Source organism: Mastigoproctus giganteus, chromosome 7 (genome assembly GCF_048544385.1).
Source record: "Mastigoproctus giganteus isolate SK-2022 chromosome 7, ASM4854438v1, whole genome shotgun sequence".
Classification (NCBI taxonomy): Eukaryota; Metazoa; Arthropoda; class Arachnida; order Uropygi; family Thelyphonidae; genus Mastigoproctus; species Mastigoproctus giganteus.
Window position 1 is genome coordinate 198,227,666 of NC_143581.1, and position 13,500 is coordinate 198,241,165.

The following is a 13,500-nucleotide window of genomic DNA, read 5'->3' on the forward strand; positions in this document are numbered from 1 at the left end:
ATAGTCGTCTTACATCTGTATGCAAAATTAAACATTCATGCTTAGCATCCATGGCACCACAAAACTGATTATAGAGACGGTTTTTAATGGCCTGGATGTAATGTAATTTTAATGTAATACAGCCTGATCTAACGCTGATTAATCATGGCCTAATATGCTTCTAACAAGGGCCTCCCTGTGCAGAAAGCAATGAGTAAGCGTCGCATTCGAGTTTTCCTTTTTCTACAAATGAAATAAAATGAAATCTCTTATGGACCCTATCATTGATAAAGCACCATCGGTACAGACACCGAGGCATGACTTCCATGAAAGTTCCAATTTTTCTAAGTAGCCAGTCAAAGCATCGAAAATGTCGTTACCTCTGGTGCGTTCTTTAAGCCCTTTGCAGCATAAGAATTGTTATAAATTCAGTTCCACGAATGCTTGTTCCTCGATGCTAGAAAGATATTGCGATTATTCTTATTCGAATATACTGCATAACCCGATATATATTATTCGAATATATAATCCGATAGGGTGTTTTAACAATTTTTCTTTTTCAGATTCTGTATCATTGTTCTGAAAATCAAACAAGTTATTAAAATTAGGGACTGTGATATGGTGCGCAGTTTCTTTTGCGATGCAATTATTTCTGCTACAATGAAGTAATCGGAGCTTTTTTCAGAATTTTTTTTTTTTTTTTTTTTTTGTTTAAATAAGCTTTTGAAACAGCAAAGATCTTTATTCACAAGATGATTCGCATGATTAGTGATTAAATGTCTTAAATTTTCTAGAAACCATGACATCTTTGGAAAGGTGTTTTTTTTTATTTTCATCACAAATAACACACAGAGGTAGAGGTCTCTTCACACGAAGAAAATCCACTTAACTGTCCATATACTTTCGGATAGCTTTGCACCTCTGCGGTTTCTTATTCCTGCTCAAATCAAGCTGGCTTTTTGTCACATGTGGACCTCCCATTATAATGCTTGTGCAGCATTTTCCTTCAAGTCTTCTGATGAAATTTTCCATATACGAATGTACTCACAACACTGATTGTATTATATCTCTACAAAACTGTCTGAGAATTCTCTCTCTCTCTCTCTCTCTCTCTCTCCCCCCCCCCCCCCCTCGGTGAACTGTCTAGTGGGCATAAGTTGCTAGTAGCACTTGCACTTAGACAGACAGTTGGCACCATAGAGAAGGTACTGCAATGTAATGCCCCTTGTAATAATTATATGGAGGCAACATTGAACTGCGCGGACTTAATTTGGGTGTTCCCATCATGGGCGCCACTCTCTCTACGGAACTCCTGCCGTAATGGCTATTTCCTTCCAATTGTTGGTCTCTGTGGTTAGAAATTCTGAGGCATTATGGAAAAGCAAGGTGACAGCTAGAGGGACGTTATCAACAAATCATAACCGTGCCACCAAAGGGGCGTTCCTGTGGGAATTATCCATTTTCCTGGGACCATGTACAGAAGACGAATTCCATCTCCATATAACTTCTGTATTATACCTGTCTGTCACAAACTCCTGAAACAGGTGATAATTTGTCCTTAATTTTTTAATTTATCTCGTAGTATACTAAGAACGGTTTTGCGGCACATCTACTGAGAACCAGTGGTATCTACAAAACTATTTATCCTTCATGGCTTTATGGGCAGGAGTTTTACATCTAAAAGAGCTTATTTGATATATTACGTACTAGTATAATCTTTATTTAAGAACTAAAGAAAAACGGGAAAAAGTGCTCTTTTTCTTCCCTCTAGACGTTCTGATCTAAAAACTAGGCACGTTAAATATGGTTAATGACGTTTATTTAACATTTAAACCGCCAATATTCCTGCGTGCGATAACCCGTTTAATTTGGCACGCCCTAATTCCTGTGGAGAGATAATAACAATAATGTTTGTATCTGTCATTCTGGAAAAAGAACAAAACTAACAGTAACTTTCAATTTTCTCTGAGCATTGCTTATATTTCGCAGCGACAAGAGTTCGACTATTGTGTTTGAACTGAGAAACAAGTGAAGGAGCATGATGAATGTTGTTTCGAAAAGCTTTGTTAATTAAATAACTAATTCATTTATGTTAATAACCCGCGCTATAAATTATACAAAAAAATTCTCAATACACTTTATAATCCAATCACTATGCAGTGCGAACACGTGCTGTTGTTTATATTGTCAGTAAACCAGCATGAACAGACAGTACTTTCGAAGCGAATTCGTATACAGTATTGGTGAGCAACTTGTACACATTATTTATTTATTTTTTTTTTTCGCCGAAGAAATGCCTTAGAATTTCATCTGCTGCAGCCATCCACTGGATGGCTGGACACCGATAAACTTCTATGTATAATTTATTCTGTTTTACAATTAAACTAAACATTAGTTATGAAAATCAAATCTTTAATGTAAGAGGTTTCATTAATTAATTTTCTGCTTATACTCCGGGATGACCGCATGGTCAGAGGAGGTCACAAGATAGAGAGAATACAAGAAATAGCACCTTATTTAGCAGTAACGGTCACTCAAGGCACGTACACTTATGTACTCTTTCGTTTGACCACTCGGCTACAGTTCCAAACACGTAATAAGTATTCAGAAATTTTTGATTGTTTTTGTTCCACAAGTTTCTGTTCTCTATTACGTGCCAACAGGTTTAAATTAGGGTTGTGATTATTTCTCAGCCCTCTTGAAGAAAAATTTCTTTCTTCATTATGGCGGATTTTTCCTTATGTCATAATATGGGACTCTTACTGTACTGGTAAAAAAAAAAGTAAGTCGTTATTTTCTCGACTGGAAAGCCACATTATGTTGTTTTTTGAGACCTAGATGTAAATAAATTTATAGTTTGCAACGATGTTTTGATAGCAGATTATATTAGTTGACACGCGAGTTCATGTAGATGCTAGATACGATTACAGCCTGGAAAATGACAGTATTTAAATATTACTGCTTTTCATGCTGAAAGCTATTGGATTTAAAACTGTTTCACATTGACTTTCCGTTCTCTTTCCTTATTACCCACATTACACTTTTGAATTGTGTATATCAACACCTCCTTCCCAGTCCTTTCTTTTAGCGGTAATAATGTGCTGTTACATTTATACCAGTGTCAGAAATATGTATGGACGATTTCACAACATCGTAATTTACTGTGAATTTATTAGCATTTTGAGAACTGCGATGTTTTTCCGAGAATAATTTATCTTCTCCGAAAACTCCCAACAACTTATTGTTTATTTTAAAATCTGCATTTGTTCCTTTCTCATTTTAAGGTTGATTGCTGTGCTCTGCTTGTGGGATGAGTTGGTCGTGCGCCATAAAAATTCTGATCTGATTGCTATGCAGATATCGTGGTTAGGGCATCCTTGCTATTCCTCATCCACCATAGAATCCGATAAAATGGATTGTAGAGTTAGTAAAAAAAGTAATGGAAGACTGTGTTATAGAGCCGATTGTCATGGTCACTATCTTTTTGGTAGTGATGTCTTCCTCTTTGCCATCTGTATCTGGCCAGTACATTGTGGTGATTTGATTAGGCTGCTGGAGCAGCTAAACTTCGCAAAACATAGATATGATCTTACTCGTACTAGTCTGATTCCAATCATTGAAGCTGTCACCAACAATGTATATTGTATGGTCTTCAAAGATCATTTGAACCTCTGTGTTATTCATCTTCAGATGTCAGAAGAGTTTTGTAATTTTAATACCTCCATAGTTTTGTTCTTGGAGAAACTAATCTTTATTTATAAAAAATATTTTTGTCTTCCTGATCTTTGTAAGTATATTCAGGGTCCACTTCCTATTTCCTTCAATAGGAGGAAGAGTTTCTCAAGGATTTGTCTTGAGTTATCCTTTTGCCAGTTAAAATCAATTCCCTCAGTGAACCGGTTCCAATTTGGAGTACATAAAGTCCTCTGTATCATAAGTAGACAACCCGTGATTCGCTTACCTCTAGGGCACACGAAACATGGAAGATGTTTTTTTTAATTCTCTATCATTATGTGCTTATAACTTTATATAAATTTCCATATATTAAGTGTTTTTTATATATATATATATATATATATATATATATATATATATATATATATATATATATATATATACGAGTTTACACTGTTGTTACCTTTAAAACTGTATTAGCTTTGTGCCATTCTTAAAATGATATGGAATTTGAAGAACAGCTGTAGCAAACTTAAAAGGAGAACCTGAATTATCCATTATCTGTTTAGTAAATGGTAGTGGATATTTTAGCTTCGCTTACCAGAAGATAGCGTGTGTATTTTTTGTCGTAAATAACTCTCTTCATTTTAGTTTCAGCTTGGGTAATTGCACTTGCGAAGTAAGCCAAATTACAGGAATTTATATGTCCAAACCTTGGTATTTCCATGTCCCATCCATCAGCTAAGAATTGAGAGATAGAAAGTGCACTAAAGACCCGTATACTGTTTTATCTTCCATTACTTAGGCTAGTGATAAAAGCACGCGACTACACCTGTATCATGTACACTGAAAGGACAGAATTCATGGGGGTTCCTGGGCAACGCAGCGCTGTCGCTCCTCTCGCTAGTGGACGAACCCACTGCTTGGCAAGTATATAGGTATTGTACTCACGTAGACAGTAATTTGACGTTAGTATGGATAAACGTTGTGAGTTAACCGACTTTGAAAGAGGGATGATAGTGGGTGTCTAATAAAGGATGTAGCGTCCTCATATTTTCTTCAAAATCATAATATATGGGGTATCTATGCCTTGTCTTTCTAGTGCCATAAACATTGCCTTATGCTGTATGGAGTCAAATGCCTTTTCATAATCCACAAATGCCAGGCATAATGGTGTTTTATATTCATTTGCTTTCTCCATTAGTTGTGATATTACGTGAAGGTAATTCATAGTTGAGAATCCTGTCCTAAAGGCAGCTTGCACTTTCGGTTGATTCTCATCAAGTATTCTTTCTAATCTGTTGTTAATGACCCTTGTGAACAACTTGTAGATGTGGGATAACAAGCTAATTGGTCTATAATTTCCAATTTTTTATTTATCTCCTTTCTTATGCAGCAAAACTATGATTGCATTATTCCACTCCTTAGGCGTCACACCTTTTCTAATGCATTTTGTGAAGTGTCTTGCCAGTCTGTGTCATGTCTCTTCCTACCAATTTTAACAACTCTACGGTAACTTCATCTTCCCCCGGGCCTTTTTGATTCTTCATTTTCTTCAACGCATGTTCTACTTCATCAGGAAGGACATCGGGTATGTCGTGTGTGTGTGTGTTACTAATTTGCGATTCATCTTCCCCACTGATGGCATCATTCCCTCGCTCCTTGTATAATTTTCTGTAGTAGTCTTCTGCTACGAATTATTCCTTCTCTGCTATTTATAAGCACACCATCGCTATTTTTCAGTATCATTTGTCTTTCTGTATTACTGCTCATGGCTGCTGATTTAAGTCCTTTGTTTTCCCTTAATGCTTGTTCTACTTTTCTTGTGTTAAATCTTCTTATGTCCTCTGAGTCTCTTTGTAATGGCTTTGTTCTTCTCAGTGTTTATCTTGCTATTAATTTGTCGCTTTCGGTTCATCATGACAAGTGTTTCTTGACTAATTTTTTCTTCTTTGGATTTCTTTTTACCTATAGGTTTTTTGGGCTTTATCACTTTCAGAAAGTTGTAATATTCCTTGTCGATATCTTGGTCCTGAGCAGTCTGCAGAAGCTCGCACTTGTTAAGTTCCAGTACGTACTGCCTTTTCTCCTCTTCTGTTATCTCAAAGACCTTCGTGTTATTTACTCGGAGTCAGTTTTTTTCCTTTCCTTTCTTACATCTATGATAGCCTACCATTCTATGATCACTTCCAACATTTACCTTGTTCAGGACGGTAACATCATTCACTATATATATTCTGTTAGTGAGGATGAAATCGATTTCATTAGTTGTTAATCCATTTGGGCTCTTCCATGTCCACTTCCTGTTCACCCTTTTCTTGAAAAGTGTTCATTACTGACAATCCTCGAGATTCTGCAAATTCCACAAGTCTTTCATTTCTTTCACCAATTCCAAAATTTCCTATAGTTCCCCTTTCTGCGCTATTTTGTCTCAGAAAACCCACTACACTATCATTATGAGGGACATTGAAGTCCCGCGTAATGATAGTGTAGCGGGTTTTCTGCTCATCTAGAAGACTCAATGTCGGTGTACATTTCTTCAACCTTTTCATCATCATGGCTCGATGTTGGTGCATAAATCATTATAACCTTTAGCTTGTACCTCTTAGAAATCCTGAGTAGTAGTCTTTGACACCCTTGGTGATGTACTTTTGAATTCCAAAATGTTTTTATATCTTTATGGACTAGAAAGCCAACTCCACCTTCGCTCCTTTCACTGTTTCCATTGGTGTACAGCAGATTTCAACTTGATAAACTTATAAGTGATTCATTTCTTGTTTCAGCCAAGCCGATGATATTCCAATTCACATTTTCTAATTCCTTTTCCAGCTCTAATATCCTATCTTCACCGATGAGCGATCTTACGTTGTAACATGCCAAGTTCAGTTTCCATGCATGGCAGCCCAGAGATTCTTAGCACCCTCTGCTTCCACTCTGATCCTTTCACTGCCGTAAGAGGGGGAGTGAAAGCCGCTGGGGACTGAGGGCCATTTGTTTCGTCGTGCTGTCATGTGCTGGAGGGGTTTGGCCTTTTCTTCTTCACGCTAACCAGGCGTCTTGAAGAGAACCACTATACACGTTCGTTGCTACCTAAAGTGAAGCAACAGGGCTTACCATCGAGAAGGTTTGCATAAGTGGATTTTAGGAAGGCAGGCCAATCGAACTTCTCATAAATCTTCTGAAATAGAAAGATATTGGATCCATCAGTGTGTTTTAGACTGAGTGTCTGATAACACACAGAATGCCTGTTCACCTCTAAACCCCTTACAGTATATGATATCAAAATTATTTTTTGCATCCAATTCCTTTGTAACCACATCATAGTATCCAATAAAATTTGTCAGACAAGTCTTTCTCTTAACAAACCCATGCTGTGTCTGATTTATTACTGCAGTCTTGTGTAGATGATCCTGCAATGCATCTTTAACCAGTGACTTCATTATTTTCCCCGGAATAGAAGTTAAACTAACTGCTCTGTAATTACTCGTGTCACCCTTAGAATCCCCTTTATGTATTGGGGATACATTTGCACGTCTCCAGTCCGTGGGGACTTTCCCTGAGCCCTAGGATGCTCTCATAATTATGGCTAAGGGTTTGCTTACTTCCTTTGTCGCCTCCTTTAATAAAACTGGATAGATCCTCTCCCTCCCAGGTGCCTTTCTTATGTTTAACTTCAATTTCTTCTCCACTTTGCTCTCAGTTATTACAAAATCATTTAAACATCCTGTTACAGTTTGATAAACTTCTGGCATTTTCTTCCCTTAACTCCTCATACGTGAATGTAGATGCAAAATACTCATTCAAATTATCAGCTATCTGAGCAGTATCATCCACAGTCGAACTATCGATATCAAGTGGACCAATCAAATTCAACCCCTTCCTTCTAGAGTTTATATAAGTAAAGAATTCTTTGCTGTTTTTCTTAGCATCCTTTGCGAAAGATTTCTCGTAATCTGCCTTCGCTTGCCTAACTTCCTTTGGGACTTGATTACAGACTAGTTTATATCTGCCATTAGGCGTCTGTGTCACGTGATAATTTATATGCATCCTGTGCATTTTTGTTCTCTGCCACAAGTCTTATTGGGCGCCTCCGTAGCCAGGTGGGCAGGAGCAGCAGTGCGTAGCACACGCTTCTTGATTAGACCGGGGTTCGAGACCGTGATCTCACCAAATAGGAGGGATGCTGAAAGGTCCGGAATGACCACCGGATCAATCTGGTGGTCATTCCCATATCCCCGGAGCAATATGGCCTTAGTTGCTAATGCTCCTAAAAAAAAAAATTCTTCAACCCCACATTCCTAACTGTTTGATGCTGTCGTGAAATAAAACCAAATAAAGTGCTCAGAAATTTAATCCATATGCCATTTAAACTTTTGGTGCTTACTTTGGCTACTTTCAATTACTTCTCCATATTTTGGCCCTCCCATTTGCGTGAGACAGCGGGAACTGGGATTCTTCAAACCAGAGAACATTTTTCCAATCCTGTACTGCACATTGTTGGTATTCTTGTACTCACTGAAATCGTACTTTGTAGTTTTCTTGGCAAGAGTAGAATCCAGTTCGGTCATTGGCTACGATACCTCATCCTTGACCAGGTACGACAAATCGTGTTTTGAAATATTTATTTGATTACCGCTGTTGTACTGGGTTGTTATTTTACTGACTGCAGTAGCCTTTCTGTGTTACCCTTTACAAGTCTTGGTCAGCTTCCGTTGACCTTTCTCATCACCAAACTGTTTTTTTGGACACAGACTGTTGTCTGGATGTCACTTGGTTATTGGACCAGACTTTGATGTATTCGAGACACAATCGTCTCCGAAAACCCCAGCAGGGTTGCAGTTTCCGTGTTATTCATACCAACGCGTCTGGCGCTCACTGCTACCATGCCGTGTTCAAAGTTGTTCATTTTTTTTCATCTTTTTTGTCCCTTTTCGCACTGAATTGCATTCATACAGAATCCCTACGTATCTGCCCTATTGCATGGAGCAAAGGAACGTTCCCCTTCATGAAAAGGGTAAGTGTATCTAATAAAAGTAGACATTCAGCATATACTTGAGCAACGATGAAACTTAAGTTTATCTCGCTTACCATTCTGCATTACAGAAACTTTTTCTTTCATAGGGTGTTTTCCCGCTTAAAAACTCCATATTGTCTAGCCTCTTCTAAATGCATCTTAAGGTGTTGTCGCTTCTTCTGCCCTGATAAGTTCTTTTCTCTTATAAGTTCTACTCTTATAAGTTATTTTATACTCTTAAAAATAATTCGATCATATCAAAAAATGGTCTTTTGCATTGTAATCGGAATTTGTGGGAGCATAAACTTCTCGCTCCAGAAGAACCGTATTAAATATTGGGAAGTGTATATATATATATAAAAAAAAACAAACAAAAAAAAAAAAACTTGGAAGCTCTAGCCAAAACCACACCAAGCCTAGTCGAGTTCGTTTTAAAATGTCCCTTAAAGATGGAGTACTTTTAATTAAACTTTATAACAAGAATGACAGTAGTATTATTGCAGCCCTCAGAAGGGTATTAAAGACAGAAATATGTCTAAATTCTCTTTCGAGAAGAACCGTATTAAATATTGTAGGGTATTTCGAAGGAGCCCATCTAGAAATGGGTGGGAGGCTACCTGGAAGTAACGGACGACCACTCCTATGCCTAGAAGTGGCTGGCCGTCAGCATCACAAAAAGTGCTTTGAAAAAAATTTGAGGTGCAACAACAACTTTTCCGGATTTTGAAGGACGCAGTCCGTCGGGAGGTAGTGATCATTCCATCATTTTGAAGGTACTGCATTTGTAGAAAACTATGCCCACGTGGATTGCTTTTTCGAGATAATGGAGATCACGTGAATTGTCACAGGCTGTAAATTTTACTTAGTTATTTTTCTAAATTAGTCACTTCATCTCCCCAAAATGGTAAAAAATTTCACCATTTGGCTTCCCCAAATGCCAAGTGACCTTTTACTATGTCCAATGCTAAGCATGGAGGGGTTTCTTTTAAACTTTTAACTCTTGGCATCTTATGTGGGGAGGGGAGGAAATAGTCTGCTTTTAAATTATTTCTCACTGTTCATATGTACAACAACATGCTTGTCTTTTGCTTCTTTTCGAAGTCTATTTTATATTTTTAACATTTTAAATTTTATATATTATGATAACATAAAATGCCTTGCGTGTTGCCAAATGCCTGTACCCATTTTGATCTGTGCGTTGTCCATTATAGTATTAGTTACGCTGTGTCAGTAAAACTCAAAGTAAGGAAGCAGCCAACCAACTAAAATTTTTAAAACTTCTCCAGACTGTGGTCATTATCCGGAAACGAACGTCACTAACCTACTTTACTTTTTCTTTTTGTCTCTAAATTATGTCTGCCGAGTTTACTAGAATGTAGACTGTCTCTAGTTAAATTGAAATACATTGGATCGGTGCGGAATCGAATTTATCGAGAATTTAAATATAGAATGATGTGGTTTATTTAGATACCTTTTGAGCGTGGTTATTCTAAGCTTCTTATTAATAACCATGAAAATCATCTGATTTTTTTTTTTTTTTTTTTTCCAGCATGACTAAAATAGAACGTCTCCTTTTATATACATTTAATAAAATGTGATTAGAAGTCACTAAAGAGGATTAGTCACTTAAATACATCGCATTACACAATTACGCAAACATTATGCGATGTATTTAAGTGATTAATCGCCCCCTACGTATGATTTTTTTTTGCAGTGCTGCCATCTGCTGTGAAATAAAGATCATTACTTCATAGTTCATCATACTGTACCGGATTTATAGTGCTAACAGTTCACTGCGAACAATGCATGTCACGTGCAACGTTCTTTCTACTTTACTCCTTTGCCACCTCCTGAATACGCGCATTATGCAGATACTTCCTTGTGAAACTTGAAATGGAAAATAATGCAGTAATGATAATAGGTCTTTTAAATAAACTAAACCTTTCCGTTCTACTCTGAGTCGGACACAGAAGTCTACAAGATTGCTGTGTTTTGTGTATCACGTGAATTAGTAAATGAGGGATGCGTAATTTAGAAATTTCACCCAAGAAATATAATAAAAATGGGTTGAATATTACGATCAACAGACGTCCCGATTGAAGAAAATAGGACTCAATCTTTCCTCCCCCCCCTCCAGCAGTTCCATTTTATTCAAAAGTTACATTATACACTTCTTAAGGAATATATATTTTTTTATATTGGATTTCAGTCAGTTTGATAAATAATCATGGACATGGTGTACTTAAACACTTTAGTCACTTATAAGAGACAGTGTTTTAAAATATCTGTAACATTCGTTATGAATATGTTTTTCATTACGTTAGTCATAGAAGACCGAAAGTAAGACATAACCTTTGTTTAACCTTTCATGTTAAAAGTATTTAAACAAAACAATCATAATAACGTGTTTACTAATTCAGTTTCTATTCCCAATGAGTTTGAAACACACAACAGTAACGTAAATCAAAGAATAGTCATCCGTGATACACTACGTATCTAAAATAACTTGAACGTGGGATTCGCATGCGCAACGCAATATTGCGTGGCCCTCGTATCTCTACCCATATGTGTAAAGCTACGAGCATCACTCAAATCTATCCTGGTAATAAAGAAACAGCCTAATTTTTACTTATTTTTCTCAGTATAATATAATATAGTATTAATATTAAGGAAGAACTGGACCTTCTTGAAGGGTACGGATCGGTGAACTTTTTTTTGCTGATGCTATATAATTTTGCTTTCTTGCATCGTTTGCCATTATTACTAATAGTAGTAATAATGGCAAACTGGCATAATGATATTGGCTGACGTTAAAATCGTTTTTACTGGCGTTATTCCAAAAGTGTTGTAACGAAAAACCGTCATGCGAAAAGCGTTATGAAAATTTATTTCAGTTTAATTTATCTTCTACTAGACCAAATTTAATGAAATTTTGCAATTTTACTTCATCTTAAGTACTATACTAGAGGAAAAACTTTTCCTCTTTTACGTCACTACAAATGCAATTAATTATTGACAACTGCCTCCATAACGTTCGCCAACCTCGTGCACATGATTCACTGTCTAACATTTGATGTTCCATTGTAACGTTTTTTTTTTTTTTGTGTTTTTTTATATTAATGAATATTATATATTTGTAAATATTGTAGTTTAGTATTTTGTAAATAGTTTGTAAATAATTCAGTTAAATATTTTAGTCCTGCTCTTTTGGATGCAACAATATTCCTTACGTATAGGAAATAATAACGTATATATCCAGTAAAAATATCTAACTTTAATTATAAATACTTTGGAGCTTTCAAGGCTGAACGATATTTAGATATTTTACTGGATATATACGTTATCATTATTTCCTATACATATGGATTCCAGTAAAAGAGGAGGCTCATTTACTCTCATTCCTTATGTAAACGCAGGTAAATAATTCCATAATGATATTGGCTGAAGTCCAGTATAGTCAGAGGTGTATTGCTAAAAACTTTTAGCATAGTAGGTAAAAACGTTTACCTACTATGAACTTTTAAAATCAGAAATGTGTATGAAATCCTTTTGTTTCCTTTTCAGTTATCCAATTTTCAGCAACAGTGCAATTTTTAATTTGCATTTTTCATATTCAACACAGACCGCGTGCATCTGTATGATACGGATACATTCGGTCTCCTTACAGTTATTCATCTGTAATGCTACTACATGAACGATAAGCAGTGGTAAAGGAGAACGAGAAATTTCCTCATAGATTTAGCTTTATCCCTGTAGGATAAAGCCCTCTCTTTCTATAAATAGAAACCAATTGACTAATTTGAATGACCAGGGAGAAGAAGTCTTAGCAACTTATCGTGCATTTGCCTGCCAACCCAGATAATAGATGGCAAAAATACTGGGAAAAATCTTGTTAATGGGGTCAAGTGACATTGTGATCTACCTTGAATGGACTCCAATCCGTGAATAGAAGGGATCGGTAATTAATATGCATTTTATTACTTTGTCAAGGTTGTATTGAGTTCGGGCAGGGGGTAAGCTGCACACTCACGTCTCCACACCTTCGCTTTATTAAAATGGCATAATAATGCAAGGAAGCGAACTTATTCTGCATCTGCCAAAAAAACACACTCACTCATTTCCACGGTCAAAAAAGTACCTATCCAGTTCCTCCTTGAATTTTGCCAAACTCTCTCCTCGACAACCATCGCAAGCAACTTATTACAATGTTCCACAACACGTTGTCGGAAGATAAACTTCATAATAGCAGGTCTGTTATTGTTCTCTTAGATTTCAGAGTTGAGTCCTTTTGGTTTTTCAACCTCCCCCGCGGGAATATTCCTCTCATTAAAAAAAAAAAAAGTTAGTTTTTTTAGCGCGATCACCGGGTATTGTGTTTATTAGGTGACGAAGCTTCAAGGTTGGTCTTACTGCTTTTAATTTAGGAGTTCGACAAGTTTGTGTGTTCAGCAGAGGAGGATTTGCAATGGTATTTAACTACATTTTGTACCTTTCTTCTCAAAAAGGATCGCGATTCTTAATGAAACGCGATAAAATAAATTAACAACTTTATTATTCTCAACTGGACTCCCCCCTCCTCTTCCTTCAACGCTTACCTCACGTGATTCATCTCGGATGATCACAAGTCCTTGAACTATCATTCCGCCTTCATAGGGTGCAAACTGAACCTATTGTGATTATTATTTGTATATTATTTTATTTATGTATTTTACTTCCTCCCCGCTTTTAGGTGCGCATTGCATATATGCATAAGGTGTCTTTTGTCTTCGCCATGTCTGTCCGTCCGCATGTAATAACTCAGCTATCAGTGGACGAATTTTCATAATTTTATT

General features: G+C 36.6%; 1 protein-coding gene across 1 annotated transcript in view; it reads left to right on the top strand.

The window, feature by feature from the left end:
* The window catches only part of LOC150083538 (long-chain-fatty-acid--CoA ligase 6-like), a 238,822-nt gene that overhangs the window by 91,706 nt on the left and 133,616 nt on the right, over window positions 1-13,500 (top strand). The window lies entirely within an intron of this gene.